At 46.4% G+C, this 19,467-nt stretch overlaps 1 protein-coding gene across 18 annotated transcripts in view; it reads left to right on the top strand.

Moving 5' to 3' along the window:
* Positions 1-942: 942 nt before the first annotated feature.
* Positions 943-19,467, top strand: part of LOC146198696 (alpha-1-macroglobulin-like) — a 125,880-nt gene continuing 107,355 nt past the window's right edge. For 14 of the 18 annotated variants that reach the window (XM_084594180.1, XM_084594192.1, XM_084594187.1 and 11 more), the window contains exon 1: positions 943-1,165. The gene's annotated coding sequence lies outside the window, so the exon portion shown is untranslated. The remainder of the gene's footprint in view (positions 1,166-19,467) is intronic. The other 4 variants (XM_084594197.1, XM_084594191.1, XM_084594196.1 and 1 more) reach the window with 1 other exon arrangement.

Here is a 19,467-nt window from a genome sequence, read left to right as displayed (position 1 = left end):
AGTTTTTAAAGGCTGCTGCTACTGCAGAGTTGAGGTCAACGAATGGGAATGCGTGCAAAAAAGAAAAGAGTCTTTTATTGTAGCTGAACTCATACATTTCCATGTGCATGCAAGGGCTGATCCATAATATGCAAGAGCATATCGAACGCATTAGGCCTTCTTAGCAGAAACAACTCTTTTTGTAGGTTTTTATGATGGTAGCCCTGCTAGTTTTCTTTTTTCTGAATAGAGTTCAAGTGCGTTGAGTATGGCGCCGCTCTCACCGCCCTCCCCGTTTACAAACGCCTTCTCCGGCATCTGCCGACTTTTTTCGCATTTCTTCAGGTACCGCGGCTTGGCGAAGCTGATCTGATATTCCTTCAGATCGCTCAAAACAAGCTGGTATTAAGATTAAAGCAAGCTTGAATGGAAAACGACAGGGTAGAGCAAGGCCGTGTTTGAATATTTGTTTCCCCCTACGAATGCATTACGGCCACGTGCCGCGCCCGCTGCATCTGCAAAAGGAAGAAGATCCTTTGAATGGGGCGTTCCTACAGGTCTTCAGTGATACGAGGGCAAACATCAGAAACTTCGAAACATGCTCCGAAAGCACCGTGGAGCTCAAGTCTCCGATTTCACCCATAACGACTAGGATGAAAGTTTAGAGTCCGTGACGTTTGCAGCCTGTTTCTCCCACGGCGGCGGCGGTATTCGCTTCTGCTCTTCATGAGTTGCATGGCAAAATAGGCAAGAGTCGTTCCCCCGCAATTTTACTCGGCTTTCAATAGTTTTGTTTTTATTTCCTTTCCTTTGCGGCTTCACAAACGACCCGCCACAGCCGCCGACGACGACGACGGTCGACGTGACGTCAGCGGTCGATGGCGGGAGGGCCTCCATTGGTGCCGACGCCAAGTCACGTGACGCTACGCCCCACGACTCCCTCTCGCATCCGGCACGGCTTGTTATTACAGTCAACCGGCGAGCAGCCGCCGGATCAGTGCGGGCTTGAACTGTTCGCGGGACTTGTCGGTCTCTTCTCGGAGGACTTGCTGCGCCCCAACGCCGTCGCCGTAGAGCGCGTGTGTTGTGTTTTGCTTCTCCACGCGACGGGAAGCCAGAAGCGAGACGAGAAGTAAAGGAAGAAAAGTTCCCGGCACCAGCCTTTGCTCTCGCAGGAAAGAAAGCTGTAAGTCCTGTTCTGCTGAAAGTCTTGCCGTTCCTCTGGATTTTTTTTTTTTTCTTCGGTTCATCCCTCCGCGCTCTTCTTGCCTTCCACACCACAAAGCGCCCCCGACGGGTTCCGGAGGGGGGCGTGAGCGCGCGTGGCCAGGCGCGTTCAAAATATGCGCCCACGTGGTCCTGGACAGAAGACGCCGGTTGAGTGATCGAGCGTCTCCGTGCAGACCGCGGTTCTCTGGATATCCAGCAGTTTGCCGCGGAAAGAAACAAGCAGACTGTCTTTGGCTGTTCGCGACAGCTCGCGTTAACTGTCATAAGACCTTTGTGAAGGGGTCAAAGGAGCGGCGAGGACGCGTTTTAATTTTATCTGTCCTTGACCGCGAGTGCTTTTCACGTCATCCCGGTTGAGGTGTACACTTCTCTACATTTCCTAATCGCCTGTTATCTTTAGGCTTTAAAAAAAGTTAACGTGGCTCTGCTGCTTTTAGAGTAACGAACCTTGCTGTAGAGCGCAATGCATACCGTGGATGATACACCAGAGATACTGTTCACGTCGTTAAAAAAAAAAAACTTGATCGTAACTGCTAAGCCGTAGAACAAACTAGAGCCGATCCAAAACTGTAAGAACGAACATTTATATGAAAATCTTTACGTCTACTCAAATTTTACTCCCTTTGAGCTATGCCTCTTCCAACCGAGTGCTAGGCTGACGATGTAGAGCGATTGCCTGAATGACGTCTGCTGTGTTTCTGAAGCAGGTGTAGGGAATACTTGTCCTGTTTTTATCTTCGTTTGTATTTGCAGGAAGGCGATGAGAAGACAAAATAGCATCTATGAGACGGCCGCTCTACAAGGGCTGTTTCTGTCACGGTTCATTGCTGTGATATGCAGTAATCTAAGAACTGTTTCTGTCGCTGATTTGGCTTTGTTAAAAGCGCTCAAGGAATGTTTTTACGTTCACGAACAGTATCGACTCGCAGGAGGTATTCGCAGCGCATGATCCGTAAACATCCACTAGCGCATTTCCTCAACCTCGTGCTACATAGCCACTAACGACCCAATCTCAGTTTTTTTTTATTAGTAAGCTTTACTGATTTACAAAAAAAACTAATAAGGCGAGGCTTGCCTGTCGTGTTAAGGCTTAGCGGCGCATTTGTTCTGACATTGTGTATAAATTCCTAAACTTGATACATTGAAACTTATTGAGAACACTTCACTGAAAATCAAGGTTCTCTAGATTGCTGACATTTGTGTCTCAATTTACAATCGGAGTAACCAACAAAAGAAATATCGCTGAAACCTTTTTTTCAGATCTCGAATCCGTTTGATCCTCCGACACTGGTTGGACGTCTAGGTCGTGATTTTTAAGCGTCCATCGGAAGTCACCAAATTATTGGCTCATTAGCGAGTGCACGCCAACACCACTGGCTGCATGACGCAGCCACTACTTGGTGCAATGGCAATTTCTTTCGGGAACGTTGGGACTCGCTTTGTGTGTGTGTGTGTGTGTGTGTGTGTGTGTGTGTGTGTGTGTGTGTGTGTGTGTGTGTGTGTGTGTGTGTGTGTGTGTGTGTGTGAGAGAGAGAGAGAGAGAGACCTCTGGGACCAGCAGCTCGCTGATCTTGTCTGATCCTGTCGCCATATTCAAGCCGAACCGAATGAAATGAGTAATTGGATTTTATGGAACACTTTAAGTCGCTTTTTTTTAGTATTAATATCCATACTTTCAGTCCTAGCAGAGGTAATAATGTTAGGTCATCAGGACGCCTTTTTAAATATTTCGTTAGAGTTTTATTCTTCATTTGCAAAAAAAAAAAAAAAAAACTGTTTTTAACATTTCTATGCTCATGTAGTACGTTTTTCTTCTCCGTAGGCATATAAGTCATTCCTGTTATAACATAAAAGAGACTAGACATCGCGCGAAATTATTCATTACTTATGAGTAGTGCGCATGCAGTAATGAGACAGACGACATTTCTAGGTTGCCACAGCTCTCCTTAGCGTTATTCTCACGTTTACTTGCGCTGATGGGGATTAACCAATAGCAATGTTGGAAGCAAATTCTATGACTTCTCGGTGACATCTTGCAAAACGAAGACATTCGAGTGGGTGTCCTGCCTGAAGCGCCGATACTGCATCAAAAGTAGCAGGGACACTCTAGCAGAAGATGCAGAAGACACTGTGGGTGCTCTGCTTTGGTGATATCTATCTCTGTGTGGGTGCTCTGTCTGATGTGCCGAGACTGCATCAAAAGTAGCAGGGACACTCTGGAAGTAGCAGAAGATGCGACACTTACTAGACGCTTTTCTACACAGCTTCTCGCAGCATCAGAATCTCCGAAATTTCTTAAATGAATATTTTTTCCATTTGTTTTGTCCTTTTTTTTTTTGCAAATTCTTCATTTGTTGCGCCAAAAGATAATTTATTCGCACTAGGAGAAATAATTTTTTTTTCATTTCCCGTCTTATAAATCAACGCACCTTTGCGACGCGTTGAAGTGTGGCAATTCGATTCATTTTTAACAGGCACTCTAGCTCACTCATCGCCAGCAACCTTCCTTCAAAATTTCTCAAATTCGAAATTATCAGAATTTTACCTTACTCACAAGAAGGAGGTCCTACATGGCGGCCATCTTGGGATACAAGGGCACTTCAGCCGCCTCGCGCACAGTAAACAAAAAAAAAAAAAAATAAAATAAAAAATAATTCATAGTAAGTTGAAGCAGAGGCCAAAAGCAGGCCGGATCTATCGCCGTACTACTTTTATCGCTTTCGCAAGGCGGGAGGAAGGGGAGGGAATGACAGCGTGCCACGCAAGCCCCCGGGGTGCTGCAGTGCAGCCAGCTCTTCGGCTGAAGGAGGATGTCTTCGCTCCATCCTTGCCACTGCCGCTCTCTCTCTCCGCATCACACAAGAGTCTCCTCCTCAGTTGATAGGGGCACAAAGCCGTGAGGGCCGTCTCCGGCTGGCCCCGATCCCTGGGGTAACGTATCCCACTCCTTCGCTTCAAGTCGGCGCTTCCATTGATAGAGGTTACACGATGCTCTCTTCTTGGCCGCCTATATCAACGACGCCCAAGTGTTGTGTTTCCTAAGCCCGCGCTCCAGCTCCGCTCTCTGCCTCTCCTTGGCTCCTTTTCTAGACGGCATGTCTGATGTTCTTTTTAATTACCTTCTTTTTCAAACCATTTTAACTTTTTTTTTTCCTTAACTCTTCATTGTTTCTGCTTTGAGGAGTACAGAGAGCGTCGTGACCCTCTCTGCCTTCTTTGGGCTTCCTTTGGCCGGGACCAGTTCTAGCCGCCCACATAACCTGCCCTGGGCTTGCCTTAACCGTCGCCGTCCGATAAGGGGTGACTCGTGAGTCGCTGTCCGGTTCCTGCGGTCAACCGGAGAGTTCGCCTCTCGCGAGGCTACACGTAGCGCGCCGCAGACCTCCCCTCTCTGCGAGATGGCGTCGCTGAGAAGCTTGTGGATTTTCCTCGACCAGAACTTCCGTTTAAGAACTGCACTGATGGCTACCTGGCATAATAGCGGCAATTGGAGCGAGGAGTATTAATGCATGCATTCATGTTGAAAACAGGCCTTGGGTTGTTTATTGAAATGTAGTCGGGCAAGTCCTAGCATCAAATATGATCCCTTTAATAGCATTTTCAATGAAAAAAAGATTACAAGAATTCCACTGCAAACAAATTAGCGAAAGGAGGACATCTCGAAGGGCCCCGCTTTTTTGGTTATAAAGCCAGGCCTTTATTGCGCTTTTAGTTGCAAAACGCATAATGAATAGTGCATAAAACCGTTTTGGAATGCGTTCCTGCAGCGTGTTTTTTTGTGAATAGTGGGGTTTTGAATCTCGTTGTTAGTGCACTTAGCTTTGATGCTAGGAAAACAGCATGCAGGAAAAGTGCACGTAGCACAGGCGTTGGCGTTTCGAGATGTATTTGTAACGCTTTTGCGATTTTCGTTTTTTATAGAATCTCGCGAATAAAATTGTAAACGACCAGTTCTGCCCGCTGGAATGATGAAACGAGTACTTACACGTGTCAGAGCTCTCTATAAGACGCGTTGAAGTTGCATCGGTTCACTTGCCCTCTCAAAATGGTGCCATAATAATGATTACGCTCGCTAGCGTATAAGGTACGAAGATGTGATTGCACCATCCCTCAAACATTCGCCATCTTGTCATTATTCGCGCCGCTGAATCGTCTTACGACTGCAGCGGGAGCTTCGCTCTCTGATATGATGAGGGAGGTTATTGATTTATTGATGTTTTTGGCTCGGGTCGATAATCGGGCCGTGTAAACAGTACTTCATGAGTCCTCATTAATGACGTCCCTCGATACAACGGATGATTATACCCTGGTTGCACGGTACTTCTCCAAGATTTTTACTACAAAGGTAGTTTATTGTTTTAAAGGAGCAAAAGCAAAAAAGAAAAAAAAAAAGGAGCAGCGGCGCAGGGAGACGACAAAGGCAAATGTAATGGATGACGATGATGATTCAGGTAACCTCCGCAAGTGCCTTCAGTCGACCGGCGTAATCAAGTTAAATATATAAAACAACTCAGCTAAAGCGTGGCGATACGGAATAAATAATACATTAGCGAGCAAACGCTGCCTAACGAAAAATGCGCTTACGACAAAAATGCAAGAGAGAACACTGCACAAGGAGCAAAGCAAAGCATGTGGGGGTCGATACGGCTGCAGAAAACATTTGAGCACTCCAGATATTTAAAATTCATCGTAATGTTAAATTAACCCATCGACGGATGGAATTAGGCTGAAATATAATATTCAAAATGATATCTGCGTCAACGTTTTTGTTCTTGGAGGTCGCTCGCTGGCGCCCATGCCTGCCGCTGACGAACGCCTTTCCCACCTTTTTCGCAAAGGTATCGAGGCTTTGCCGTGTAGCTGCTCGTCAACCGCCTTTGGAGCAAAGAACCTTTATTCCCAATGTGTTACAAGTGCCCGTGTGACAGGGGTATAAGACCTGGTTATGTAAATTTTTTTTTTAATGTGCAATTTTTCTTCTATGCTGTTCTTTTCGTTGTTCATAATGAATAGTTTGCGCAGTGCTGGATGCTTCAGTTTCTTCATGTTTGTCTTGCTTTATGCCGTACTGAGCATCTCCTGGGCATACCTTTTTCTTTGTTTCTCCCATCACTATTGTATTCACAAAAGCAGAAAAAAAAAAAAGATAAAGGCTCACAACTCTAAGGTAGGGTACTTGCAATTTATTTTAGTGAAGGGATAATTGACGCATTTCTGGAAACGAACGTGCACACGCACGCATGCAAGGACGCCGAGAATGGAGGCCTGCATGTTTTGTTTTGTTTGTCTGGTTGTTTTATGTGTGTGTGTGTGTGTGGGGGGGGGGGGGCGCTAGGCAATCCTTGGCCTGTCTCAGACCTATTTCTTGAAGTGGATCCTCTTGCGATAAAAAAACGCTCCCGACATCGCAAGCAGCGAACAAGCTGGCATCGTATTACGAAACGAAGAAAAAACAACGCCAAAGGAAGAGCGATCTGCCGGCGGCGCGCCCGTATGAAGACGTGCGCCCTATACCAATTAGCTGGGGGCTAAGATGCACACTACCTCTGCGAGTGAAATGGGCTGGAGTGGCGCGTCCGAAACAATAGGAGGGCAGAAATCAAGAGGGCTCCGAATTTCCGAGCCTTGCGCTAGTGCGGTGCTTCTCTTGAGCCGGGGAAAGAGCACGGCGGCGGCGGAACTTCTCTACTCTTGCGCAGCGCGGCTTTTCCATTCTACACAGGGAGCACGCCCGAGATTCAGAGAAGAAGCAACGGGAGGAGAAGCCCTTGTGCTCTTCTTCTCTCTAGAACCGGGACACAGTTGCGTCGGCTCGCAGGATTTCCCGCGAATCCCTCGGATCCCATTAGTTGGACGAGCGCGGGCCTGCCTGCCGCTCCACGTGTGACGCGCGCCTGCGGCGGCGGCGACCGCGGTGCAGCGCCCTCCGCCGCTTTGCTAGGATTTCCGCCGTCTGACATGCGCCGCGCCTTCTCTGCGTTTCTACATCTCTATTCGCCGCGTACTGGTTGCACAATCTTTAGTTTCGTCTCCTTCCTTTCTCCGCTGTGCGAAATCTGTCTAGGACAGCTGCCACTGTCTTTAATTGCTGTTTAGTTTGCTTTTTTTTTTTTTTTTTTTTCACTGTCTTACAAATGTAGCCTCTTTCGAACAGTTACTTGCGAAGCGAAGGTTTCAGTCGGGGCCGTATGAGAAGATTAAGTTCTTTAGCACGAGAGCCGCTGAGGTCCACTTCGCGGGGGATTAGTTCGGACTGGGCTGATTAGTTCGAGACCGAGTCTGCGTATATGGGACGCGCGGGGTGGCCTGCCGGCAACTAAGAGTTCTTTGGCTTCCCGAATCCCCTTCCCACGCGAGATTCGGTTCCCCTGATGGAGACGCGAGCATTTGGTGCACTTAAAGCCGCGTTCTAAGTGGAAACCTTACATGATAGTAAGTGGTATTTCCGTTACTTTGCTTATATAATACGCGTATATACACTTTCGCCTCACCGAGAGGATGGAAATGGGAGTCGGGAGCGCTTATGCAACAGCGATTGGGCAGAACGAGATACATGTCTAGAGAAATCGTTCACTACTATCTCTCTGGAGAGCGGAGTAGCCTGGAGGGATTCGTAATCGCATTAACGTCCGCCGGGCACCGCTTCGGTGCCACATAAAATAAATGGCAAAAACAAGATGATTGCAACACGTAACGATTGTTTTCTTTATTATTTTTCTGCCTCGGATACGCGTTATATAATGGTTAATTCCCTCCTATGACAGTTTTCGAAGCCCGTATAAGCTGCATGGTTGAATAACTTAACACATTAATAGTAATTAATTTATATATGCCGAGGCAAGGACGTTCGGCGCCGAAAAGCCGTTAACTATCTGAATATTCTAGAGGCCAATATGATCTCTAAGAACTTCGTCAAATACGAATTATTCAAACGTAATTACGTCATGTACACCATGCCTTAAGCTGCATTGGTTCTGCTGAAGTTTGTTTTAGGAATGGATGAAGAAATTGAGAATCCTATTTTCGGGTTACTTCTGTGTTGTTCCGCGTCTGAACTGCGTATCATAGTAGTCAAATGAACTCATGCAGCCGTGTAAAGTTAATTCAATGCAGTGGGCGCCCATTCTCTCTGTATTCATGAGGATACCTTTAGCGTAGAGTCGTTTGCAGGCAAAAGCGTGCAAGCACGGATTAAAGAAATCAAGCAAGAAAAAATGCATGATGATGCCCGTTCAAACATTTAGCACTAAAAAAAATTATGTTTTCGCCTACGTCTAGTCCTTGTCATTATGAAACAAGTTGGGGTGAAATATAGTATCTTATTCCAAAATTCCAGTGCCTTTTAGAGCTAGATGAAATGCTAATCATAATGGATGTGACCAGAACCTGCACGAATATGGCCGAATAAAACCTTTTCTCACTCCTTGAAATATCTGGTGGAAGATATAACTCTTGTGAAGAAAAGTCTCGCTTATGAGACAGTCTGCATGGGGCCTGTACTGGGGGCTTATGAGACAGTCTATAGAATTAGGGACTGTACTGCTTTATTCGCAACTACTGTGGTTCTCTTTGTTTTTTTTTCTTTGCTGCAAGCGGCGTTCTTCTTACAGAAGGATATTTCTTCAGAAATGGAGATTAGACACGCTTCGTGCGTCGAGAGAGCGGAAGGTTGGAGGCGATAGGGAAAAGGAGAAGATACGGTTGCGGGTGAAGCTGGAATAAAAAAAAAAAATAGCATCCACAGTAACAGTCGCGACGGCCCTGCTTTTCGTTAGGCCTAATTATAAGAGCTGCCGCGCCGGCTCGCTCCCCACAGCGAGCGCTAGACGCCGTGTACTCACTCCGCCATGCGCGTCCTATTAGTCTGGTGCGCGACGCAGCCCCAACCAACAGACCGCCTACTTTACGCCCTGCGCTCGACAGTCACGAAGAAACTTGGCGGCATATCCCTCCCTTTGTGCCCAGTAGCTCCCCTCGCTCAAAAAAAAAAAAAAAAAAAAAGTGCTCCCTGCCTCTTTTCTCTGTGGCGTACTATGGTCCCCGGGTTCCACTATTATTTCTCTGTTATTATTTTTTCTAACTTAACGTTCAACGAAAGTTTTTCCTTTTATTTCTTTAGAACTCGAAAATCTCGGTGTAGGTTTTTCCCTCAGCTGCACCTTTGTATGCTGCGGACAAAGGTCGGTAAAAGCACCCACGCAGTCTAAGTAATCTATGCGTGCCATACAGTGTCTCCAAATAGGTTATTATTAATTTATTTGCGCAGCTTTTTCCGCCTTCATCATTTTCTATGGTGAACAAAGCTTCCACTGGAATAAAGAAGTGACAGTTCTAGGCGCGGTCGCTATAAGCGCCGGGCGTTTGACGGCGTGTTGAAAAACTTGTCTACCGCCTCTCTCGATACCAAACTTTTTCATGCGTGCTGAAGGCTGTGGTTAAGACTTCCTTAACTACTAACTACTCTAAACAATCAGTGTTGGCCTTTCTCTTGAATAAGCTTGACATATATTTTGGCGCTGCTAAGAGTTAGGAGGAGCACTTATAAAATAAAACCTCGCAGCACTTATTGAAAATCTTCACAGCATAACATGCATACAGCACTAATATAAAAGCTTTGCATTCAAACAGTATTATCTGAGAGCTTGGAAGCAGCTTTAAAATACCAAGAAACAATACCCCCGTACTTGGAAGGTACAAGGGTGGATGTAAATTTTCTTGCGGTGATCACATCTCTACTTAGAATAACAGAAAGCTGAGAGTTGGTTTTTGTTGTCCACATTAAAACAGCGCGAAAAAGACGAATAAAAATTCCGACTTCGTCTTTTTCACCCTGTTTTAATATGGAGCACATCTGTACTACATCATTTTGTCAATTGGTATCCTCTTTCCGGGCCTGCACTGCTTCCCTCAAACGCGAACTACCTCCGCCCTCCGTCACTTAAATTTCAATCTATGACTACGCTATCTTCGGTTGTAAGCTTTTCCGAATTTTATTAGTGTGAGACCACTCAATTTATAGGGAGTTCATCAGCATTAATAATTTGGTGCACCTTAATGACTTGTAACACGATCATCCAAAGTATGACGACGCTATCACGTCCATATATTTGGCCGCTATAAAAAAAGGATCATCATAGAAAGCGCCGTGTTCCCTCCCACTTTCACTTCAACTATATTTGTTTAGCAGATATTTCTGGATGGTACCCGGTATAAAAGCTGTTCACGTAGCTTGGCGAGGTCCAGGAATCAAATGCAAGACTTGACTACAGGATGCAATAATTGATTACAAATGGACAGGGACTATACTGAGGATAACAAACGCACTAGATTGTAGAAATATGAAGCAAAAAGGAAGTAAGGCTAAAGTTCGCTAGAAAAAAACTCTTTAATTATACAAGAAAAATAAACAAGCAACACGATATGACATGCATTTAAACAGTGAAACTGAAAAAACATTTTGTCAGACGCGAAAGTCGACATCATAGCATATAAATAGGAAAATAAAAATACTGTAACGCGAGCACATTCGGTTGTGCGGTAAAAAAAAAATCGGACGGCGTTTAACCTTCGCCATTAAAAGTTCAACGCCATAGCTCCGCTGTCCTTAAACCCCAATGCTCTGAAGACGATGAATGGATGCATAAGGCTTTGAATCGCGCTGCGGCTCGCGCCATCTGCTGCGGCAGCGTCGTACGAAGAATTTTCCAGTGAGCGCCGCATCTTAGGTAAGCAAAGCGAAAATGTCATTTGCTGGCCGCTTAACTATTACTTCCGTAATTAATTTATATCTAACGACGCACCTGAATATTAGCTGACAGTCATAAGGAAATGCACACTTTAGATTCTCCTTTATTGAGAGAAGCAATGCGATAATGCATCGTCTAAGCCAAAGGTAGGCTGGTTATTTTTATGCCTGTATGTACTTCGTTGACTGGCAATGAACAAAAAAAATTCTGTGGCGGAGTGGTTGCGCGCTTGCTTTGCATTGCGAAGGAACCATGTCGACTCGGAGGGTTTCCGCAAAGTAGTTTACAGCTATACGCGTTACAACTATAACGCCGACATCGACTTTTCTGCACACAAAGCCCTTAACGCTGTTGCGTTAAAATTTTCAACTAACTAAATCCATAGGCCGCACCTTCTACACAAACCTTTTAGATTTCATGCGGCCACTCCCTTAAAGTATACTTCGGATATTTTCTGTTTGCGGCCGTAAAGAGTTTTGTGTTTTTCGCGCGCATATCTTGCTTGTAGCACGAGCCTTACAGACAGAAGTCAAGCAATATGCTACTGGAAAGTAAGGAATTTTAGAAGCTCATTCCTGAGTATTACTTTCTCGAGCACGATGCGTTTTTGACTCAACTAATGAAAACGGGATGCGATGTAGTGCTTCGCCAAATTAATGATTATTTCTTTCCTAACTGCCTTCTTGCCCAAGTTTCTACTAATGTAAGTGCATGGCGTATAGTTATCGCTAACATTGAATAGTTTACCGCTGAGTGCTCAAACCTTTTGCGATCTCCTAACAAAACCACCTTTTCAGTCCATAGACTCTATTCCTGTAACTCACAGTCAGTATTGACTAAGCAACCTCATCTCATCATTTTTCCCTCCCTTTGTTCAAATGTGCTTCCTTGATAGTTTGGCAGCCACGCAGAAGTGAAGAACAAGATATTCCATTAGGTGTACTGTCTCGCGGGTTTCTTCGCATCGCTCGCCTTCACGCCGCGTCGATTCTCCCAACCAGGCGGTTCCTACCGCCTTCGTGAGCGGAACCCGCAGGGAAGCCGCAGCTGAGAGAGTTTGCATAGCGATTATGATTTTACGCCCTGCTCTCTGGGCTCTTTAAAGAGTACTCGGGTGCTCAGTTTTTCCAAACTCAATTAAAGTGAGTCACTGGGAGCCAGCGACGACGAGGGAGAAAAAGCTCCAGTCAGAACAATGAGACAGACACAACTAGCGGGTTCAGACAGAAGTAAAGTCCTGTCTCGACGTCATATATAGGTTCCACGAAAAACTGCCGGAGACAGGCGAGCGCGAAATCGTCTAGTCCCATTTTCTTTCCTGTACATCTTGCATGCGTATCAACGTACACTAGGAGTGCGGTTTCTCATTAATTGTGTCAGCGGGCCCCCGAACAACACGCACAGCCTAAACGAAGCAGCAGCTCATACAGAGGTAGAGTAAAGCCGACAGTTGTCTCGAATAGCATCTGCGGAGTTGCTGACACTTGTGAACGGTATGTTCTTTTTCTAAACGAGCCTTCAGCGACGTAGGCCGTTCGGCTGCTCTCCGCCTCCCTTCCCCTCCCTCCACCTGTTCTCCTCTCCTTACTACAGACAACCCTTTGAAGCGACTTTCCTTGAAAAATCGCGAGCAGGCGCGGCGCGTACGGCCTCCCGTGCAATTATACGAGAAGCAGCGGCGTAGCCTTCCCTTCTTGGCGCACGCCAAATTAAATTTGCCAGCTTTCGCCCGGGCACAAAGTGCGGCGAAGTTTCTCTCCTTCTTCCACCTCATCCCCTCCCACGCTCCCACCTTCTGTAGCCCCTAGGCGACAGCCACGAAACCGGGTGTCGCGCACTGCTTTGAGCTGCGCCGCCTCCCTGCTCGTACAACGTGCTCCGTCCTCTTTATGCCGTGCTTCCATTCTTCGTTGGAGCGTGTAATTTACCCGGCACGATGTCTGTGTGTGCGCGCACGCACGCGCACTTTGGACATGCGAAATGGTGTGAGCTCCACTCTTTGCTGTACTCTGCCCTTTCTCTTGAAAACCCTCTCTCTCTGGCTTCCCCCTCTTCCGTATCTCTCTCCACATGGACCTTTTTGATATCGTTGTGTGCACCGACCTAACTCGCGGCATGTAGAAGGGAACCCGGGCCAAGCCATGCATCGCCCCCTTCCCCACATTCCCTCCGATGTCTCCACACTGTTCTCCTATGCTACGGCTAGAGTCAAAACACGCTTTGCCGCTGCCACTTATATGGACTACACCGTGCTCGCCTCCGCGGTCCTGGCGGCCTTTAATCAAAGAAGCTCGGCGAGCCACTGCGGATGTGGCGACAGCTGGCGGCTCTTCCCGCGGCGGTGTCGGCAGCCCCCAAAGCCCGGGCGTTCAGTTATTCTTCCCCTATCTCCCCTTTATGTGTTGGCTTGAAAGAAAGGCCACGTGCTTGCTGCGCAGCCACGGCTGCGCTATTATCACGACTGTTGTGTGCAGTGAAGCGGGGACGGTTTTGAGCTTCGGTCGTGGCCGGACCGCGCCTGAATAGGTGGTACTTGCGACATGCCTTCTCGGCTTGCTTGTCTACTGTGCGAAATCACTCACAACCTTCCCTATCTCACCTCTTAGTTCAAGACACCTCCGAGAGAATTATATTGTGAAGCGCTGTACATTAGCGAGCACAATATTCATTCAACTATAGCGCCATGCATATGACTCTCTAAATCGTTTGTGCCTTTCTGCCGTGAGCCAGGGACCACAGACAGGTTTATTGTTCTCTGTGTACTTAACGAAAAATTGTGGATGTCAGTCAGTTGACGTTGTTGAAATTATTTACGCATTAATCTATGTGTGTGTGTGCGTGTGTGTGTATGTGCGGGGGGGGGGGGTCTACTCTTCAGGTGACTTAAGTCATAAATTAACGCATTCAGTCCTGCAAAGAAAATGATGCCGTCGAAGGCAGAAGAGAAATGAAAAACTGGAGCCTTAGGTATGCAACTGCTGCTGTTCCTTTCGTTGCACTCTCACACAGAAAAGAAAACGAATACAGAAGAAAGTATAGGCCCGAATCCGTACATTTGCAGCCGCATCGGCCCAGCCTAACTTTCTCGCAAACTTTATGGTGCGGTCACTCACATGTACGGCCAAACCGAGGGAGTGGTGCATCGCACGTCGCGATGTGGGCTTCCCGGCATAGAGTTTCTTACTCTTACCTAGAGGAGAAGCTGTGCTGCCGTCTATGGGAGTTTACATGGAGTTTCTAGACGGCCAGTTCAGCCACCATGGGCGCTCAAAGCATCATGGGCCGGAGAGCTACCGAGTGCAGAACTACAACTTTTGGCCAAAACTAATGGAAAGATAAACATTGTTCTACCGTAAATAATGTCATAAGATTGAATATTGTGACTGTAAATTGCAGAAATAGAGAGAAACAGCATGTCAGTGTGAGATTTATCCAATATATCCAATATCCAATATCCATATATCCTATTGACTTAGTTTTGAGCAGCACAAATACCAATATTTCGCACTTAATAGGCAAAATTTGAAACAGAACAACGTTATAAAAATATTTATGGTTGTGCAATCACTTAAAGAAGTTTTTAGTGGCATATCGGGAAACAAAAATCATTTATTGGCGACGTCTGCTTCTGCGCCTTCGCTACTATGGCTTTCGCGGTCTATGTACGCACCTTCAGATGATGATGATGACGAAAAAGAAACCTCGCAGTAACGCCACTCCACGTACCCGAGAAAAACCGACTATCCCGCAACAAGTAGCACACCGGCCCATGATTTTTAGCGCGCCCATGGTGGCTGAAGTGCAGCTCCCTCAGCTTTCCCTCTAGTGTAAGAACTCTATGCTTCCCGGAAACCACCGTTGTGGAGCCGCATTACGTCATGTCGCTCATAGATAGAGTTATGTTCCTCGACATCCCTCTACAGGCCTCTTCTGCAGGCACTGCTGCCGACGCACTGGGTCATTTATTGTGTGTCTGCGCTAGCGTGTGCCCTTACGACTGACCACAATGCATAGAGGCTTCGCTTGGTGTGCTACATAGTGTGTATGTGTCACGAGTATGCCACTACGTGGCGGGCGGTGAAAGAGTAATGAACCGGAAAAAGCGTGGTTGCATCTGAGATAGCAACAACCGTCGTTTTCTTGTCGGCTTCTGCGTTTTATGCTCTTTCCATTTTCTTTCTCGGAGATGAAGGATGTTTCCGCCTTCCATAACATCGCTGCATGTCTTGTGACGCTTGAAACTAATTTACGGCGGGTAAGTTTTCTTTGTAGCAGCAGAACATGAGCCACTATAACTTTTTCAGAGCAGTACAATTGAGCGCTAGCTAATTTCAAATAAAAGGCAGGCAACCTGCGCCGTTTCTCGCAATGTGATGAGCACTTGGCTCTCCTGCATTTGTTTCGTGTCCCTATGCGCACTCAACATCTTAGTATATAGAGCGGAAGACATTGTGCATTTTAGGTTGTATATGGCGTCTTATTAGAGGCTTCAGCTAGATATGTTGACGGAGTCCGCAATTAGAAAGCGATTAGAATGAAATGTCACCACACTTTGCAAATATGGGGCCAAGCTAAATGTTCATTGTCGCATCTCTGATATCCATGGGCCGCTTTTGGATTCTAATGTTCTGTAAGCTGCATTTTGATCCTTGGAAGGAAAAAAGAAGCCCACATATTGCATGGAAACTAGCCACATATCTTGAAACGATGACGAGACGAGGATTAGCTGTCCTTTAATTTTCTCTTTATTTCTGTCGTGCCTTTTTGACTTTCTTTCGGCTTATAGTAGCAGGTTACATATTATTACCATCTCCTAATAGTCGTGCCGCCATCAGCGCACTCGTGTAATTTTTGGGCGCCACCCTTTTATGCAAAACCTCAGAGCTCGTCAGCGGCCGTGTACGTCGATTTGTAAGTGCTAGTCGCGCAAAGGCCCCTTGTCCTGGCCGGCAAAAGATTCGCCTGATTACTCGAGCTGAGCTTTGTGTTTACGCCTGCAGATTTGTAGCCAAGGGGCTTATATTCCGTCCTTGCCAAAGATGGCGGCCCCATTTTTCCTCGCGGAGGCTGACCCCATTCGCGACAAAGTTCTTAAGCCTTCAAGTTAATCTTCATCCTTTGTTTCCGCGCCCTTATTTTTCTCCGCCCTGGCTGAGCTTGCTTTACAGACTGCCTGCGGGCTCGCATGCAATTTATATGTCTCGCTTCCTATCACTGCGCACTTGACGCCATGTTCCTTTCAACGTTTCTCCTATTTTCGGTTCTTTTGTTTTTTCATTTAATCCTCTCTTTGGCCTCCGAGCGCTTTTTCTAATTCTTGTCGACCTGGCAATAGCGTCTCTTTCTGGGAAGCCTTTCTTACAGAGCGCTCTTATATGTCGTTCCCATCTCTTCTTCTCCACATGCCACTTAAACGCCCGTTCGGCGACCCTTTTCCTTTCCCGAACTCCCCTTCGTTTTTTGTTCAGTCGCCTCCAAAGGAGGAGACCTGGCTTTCATTTCTTCAGGTTTTGTTTTACTTTGACACCAAGGCTCTACTTCCTTTCCTTTTTTTTTTTTTTTCTATGCCATTCTCTGTGGCTGCAGCCTTGCCTTATAAACGACTCCTTAATGCCCCTCTTCCCCGCACTCTCTTTGTACGGGTGGCGCGCTTTGCGCTTTCCGCATCGCTTTGTCGCCGCCACCGCAGGAGCAGAGCTGCCTCTTTGTGCTTGGCCCATGAATGATGCAGGCCTCGCCGCGAATGCCTCCTCCTTAATGAAGGCGAAGTCAGCGCTCGGGCCGGCTGGATCGCGTTCCTCCGTAGTCGCACAATGCGGTGGACGTTCTCGCAGACAGCGCTTGTGCGGGCTGCGCGCGGTGCCGACGAAGACAGAGGTCTGAACCGCTGAGACGAAGACAGCCGAGTTGTAAAGTCACGGTGCTGACAGCCCCTCATATTGGTCTCTCGTCTCTTTGAGTGATCAAGGGGCAGGGGAGAGAATGTTAGGAAGCTTCGTAGGCGTGTGCCAAAATAGGGACTCGATGACTCCCCTTTTTACCTCCTCAGTTCTTTAAATAGATAAAAAGCGATGCAGGAGACAAAACCCGAGGGAGAATATAGCGAGTTCTTTATCATGTTTTGTACTGCTTTAAACCCGGAGAGTGGTTTTTGAAGCTATTATCAAGTTGTAAGTACTGATTACAAAATCTATTTACAGAATCCGCATGAGTACATAGCATGAGGCGAATTTTTACTGCATGTGCATTTCTAGTCCGTATACATATAGTTTCCTGCTCTCCACTGCAACTTAGTACATGAAAGCACGGCGTACCTTTTTGGCTGTCGCTGGAACGAGGCAGCTGGGCTGAGTCGATAACGAAAGCGCTATCTATACTGTGAGGAAACTTCCTTTCATTGCCCGTCTACCCGAAAGCAATAATACCACCCGCAATCAATATCGCCAGTTCTAATAAACACCTGACAGAACGTTACAACAAAGCGATGAAAGATACAAATCCGACGAGCGAACGAAGAGCGTGCTTATATATAACGTGTGAAAGGAGTCCACGTCCGCTCCCTGATCCTATTCACTCCGCGACATTTAAAGCAGCATTGCTGACGTCACCACGAACTAACTCTGTGCAGTGCTGGCTCAGGATGCGGCGACGCCGGAATGCCAACTGCCACCGCCGCACTCGGCTCCTGCGGTGTGTTAGGGTTCGTAATTCCGCCTGTCTAGAGCATTCCCTGGATTCGCGCATCGCAATTAAACAATCTGCGGACGTCAGGAGCGCGCTGACTCTCCCGATGCCTTTGATCCTCTCTGTGTGCCCCCCTCTCACCTTCGTTCCTCTCATCCCATCCCCGAATTCATTTGAAGGGGAATAGAGGGTTTACAAAAGTACGTCTGGCAACCGTGAGCGGCACCCTGATTCCGCGCTGGCCGCCATATTTTGTTCGCTCCATCCGTTCGCTTCGTGTCCGTCCGTCAGCGCTCGCCGTTCTGTTCGCCCTTTTCACGTTTTAACCTAGTGTGCTGTGCTTGGACCTCTGTTCGGTCCCTGCCGGTTTCTGTTAGAGACGCTTAGAAGCGCATTTTGACAGCCGAGACGTGGCGGGGCCCACCGGCTGCGCTGCCGAGCGCAGTTACAAATTGCTCTACGAGTCGTGCATGCCCCCCCCCCCCCCCCCCCCCTTCCCCCTCGGCAATCCGCAGCTTCATCCCTATCCAGGTACAGTATCCAGAGTTCTGTAATGTGGATTTTTTTTTATCTGTGCGCCTTTGCTGTTTACTTAAATGCCTATGAGAGATCATCGCGAGTTTGTTTGCTTGGTTTGCGCAATCACCGCCGCTGATCCCACTGGAAGATACTTGGTTGGTGAAATGAGCGAGGATGCATTTTATTTTATGATAAAAGGATCATGCGTAATATGACGTAAGTTGGACTGGCACTTAGCACTTTCCTTCCCATGCCGTCGACGCAGTAGTTGGCATTAGTCTCGGAAATAATCGGGGGCTGCGTAAAAAAAAAAAAAGTGCCATGGTAATTTGTGCTTCCAGTGGTTGAATATTGATTGGTGTGCGATAGGCGATGACGAGTTAATAAAATCTTTGTAATTAATTGATCAATTCATGAAATAAAGAAACGAAAAAAAAGGAAAAATTGGAAAGTAAGGGTTTAAAGGTGTCAATGAAAAACCAGTGCTTGGTGATGCTAAGGAAGAAAATTTAGAATGTGTAATTGATTAATTGAAATAATTGAAGAATGTGTTCAAAAGTGTCAAATTGCTCAGAATGGAAAGCCGATTGTTGCTGACGCATGCGTATTGGTGTATAAAAATATAAAACGTCAAATAAAATAAAAATAAATAAAAAAATGATAGAAATATAACATAACATACATAACATAGAAATATAACATACATAACAACATATAACATACTACACTTGTGTGTAGTATGTTACTTTTGATGAATTCATATTTCACTGCATTGTATTCTTTTCGCCCCTCCTGCTAGGGCCCAGTTAGGGCCTGCAGTATTTGGTAAATAAAATAAATGAATAAATAAATAAATAAAAGAGCTAAAACATAACACGCGAAGAAAAAAACATCGTGTCTGTGTGTGTATGAGAGAGAGAGACACTATCGCGTTATTCCTTTAACGGCAGAGCTTAAGTGACCCCCTAATTTTTCTATAACGATGTGATATAATATAAATCTGATTTTATGAACACAACCAGTTGCAAAAAGCACAAACACTTCGCAGTAATGTGAGTTGGTTTTTCAAATTCCTTTTTGTTTCAGCCGAGCTCTTCCTCCCCCGAGTTCTTCGAAGCTTCCAATGTCAGCGCTTTCATATGAGATTACGGCTTCAAATGTTTACTTTCTGACAGAGGGAATAAACAAGAAATCGACATATTTAAAAATTCCAGTGAATTTCACGTAGCTGTGAATTAGCGAACCATCGGGTGACTCGAAAAAACACAAAAGTGAAGCGCACGCTTCGTTATTTTATCGGCCGCGCTGG

The sequence above is a fragment of the Amblyomma maculatum genome, chromosome 2, assembly GCF_055883805.1.
Source record: "Amblyomma maculatum isolate TAMU_Amacu chromosome 2, ASM5588380v1, whole genome shotgun sequence".
Classification (NCBI taxonomy): Eukaryota; Metazoa; Arthropoda; class Arachnida; order Ixodida; family Ixodidae; genus Amblyomma; species Amblyomma maculatum.
The sequence above is the reverse complement of the archived record's forward strand: the minus strand, read 5'-3'. Positions and strand labels throughout refer to the sequence as shown.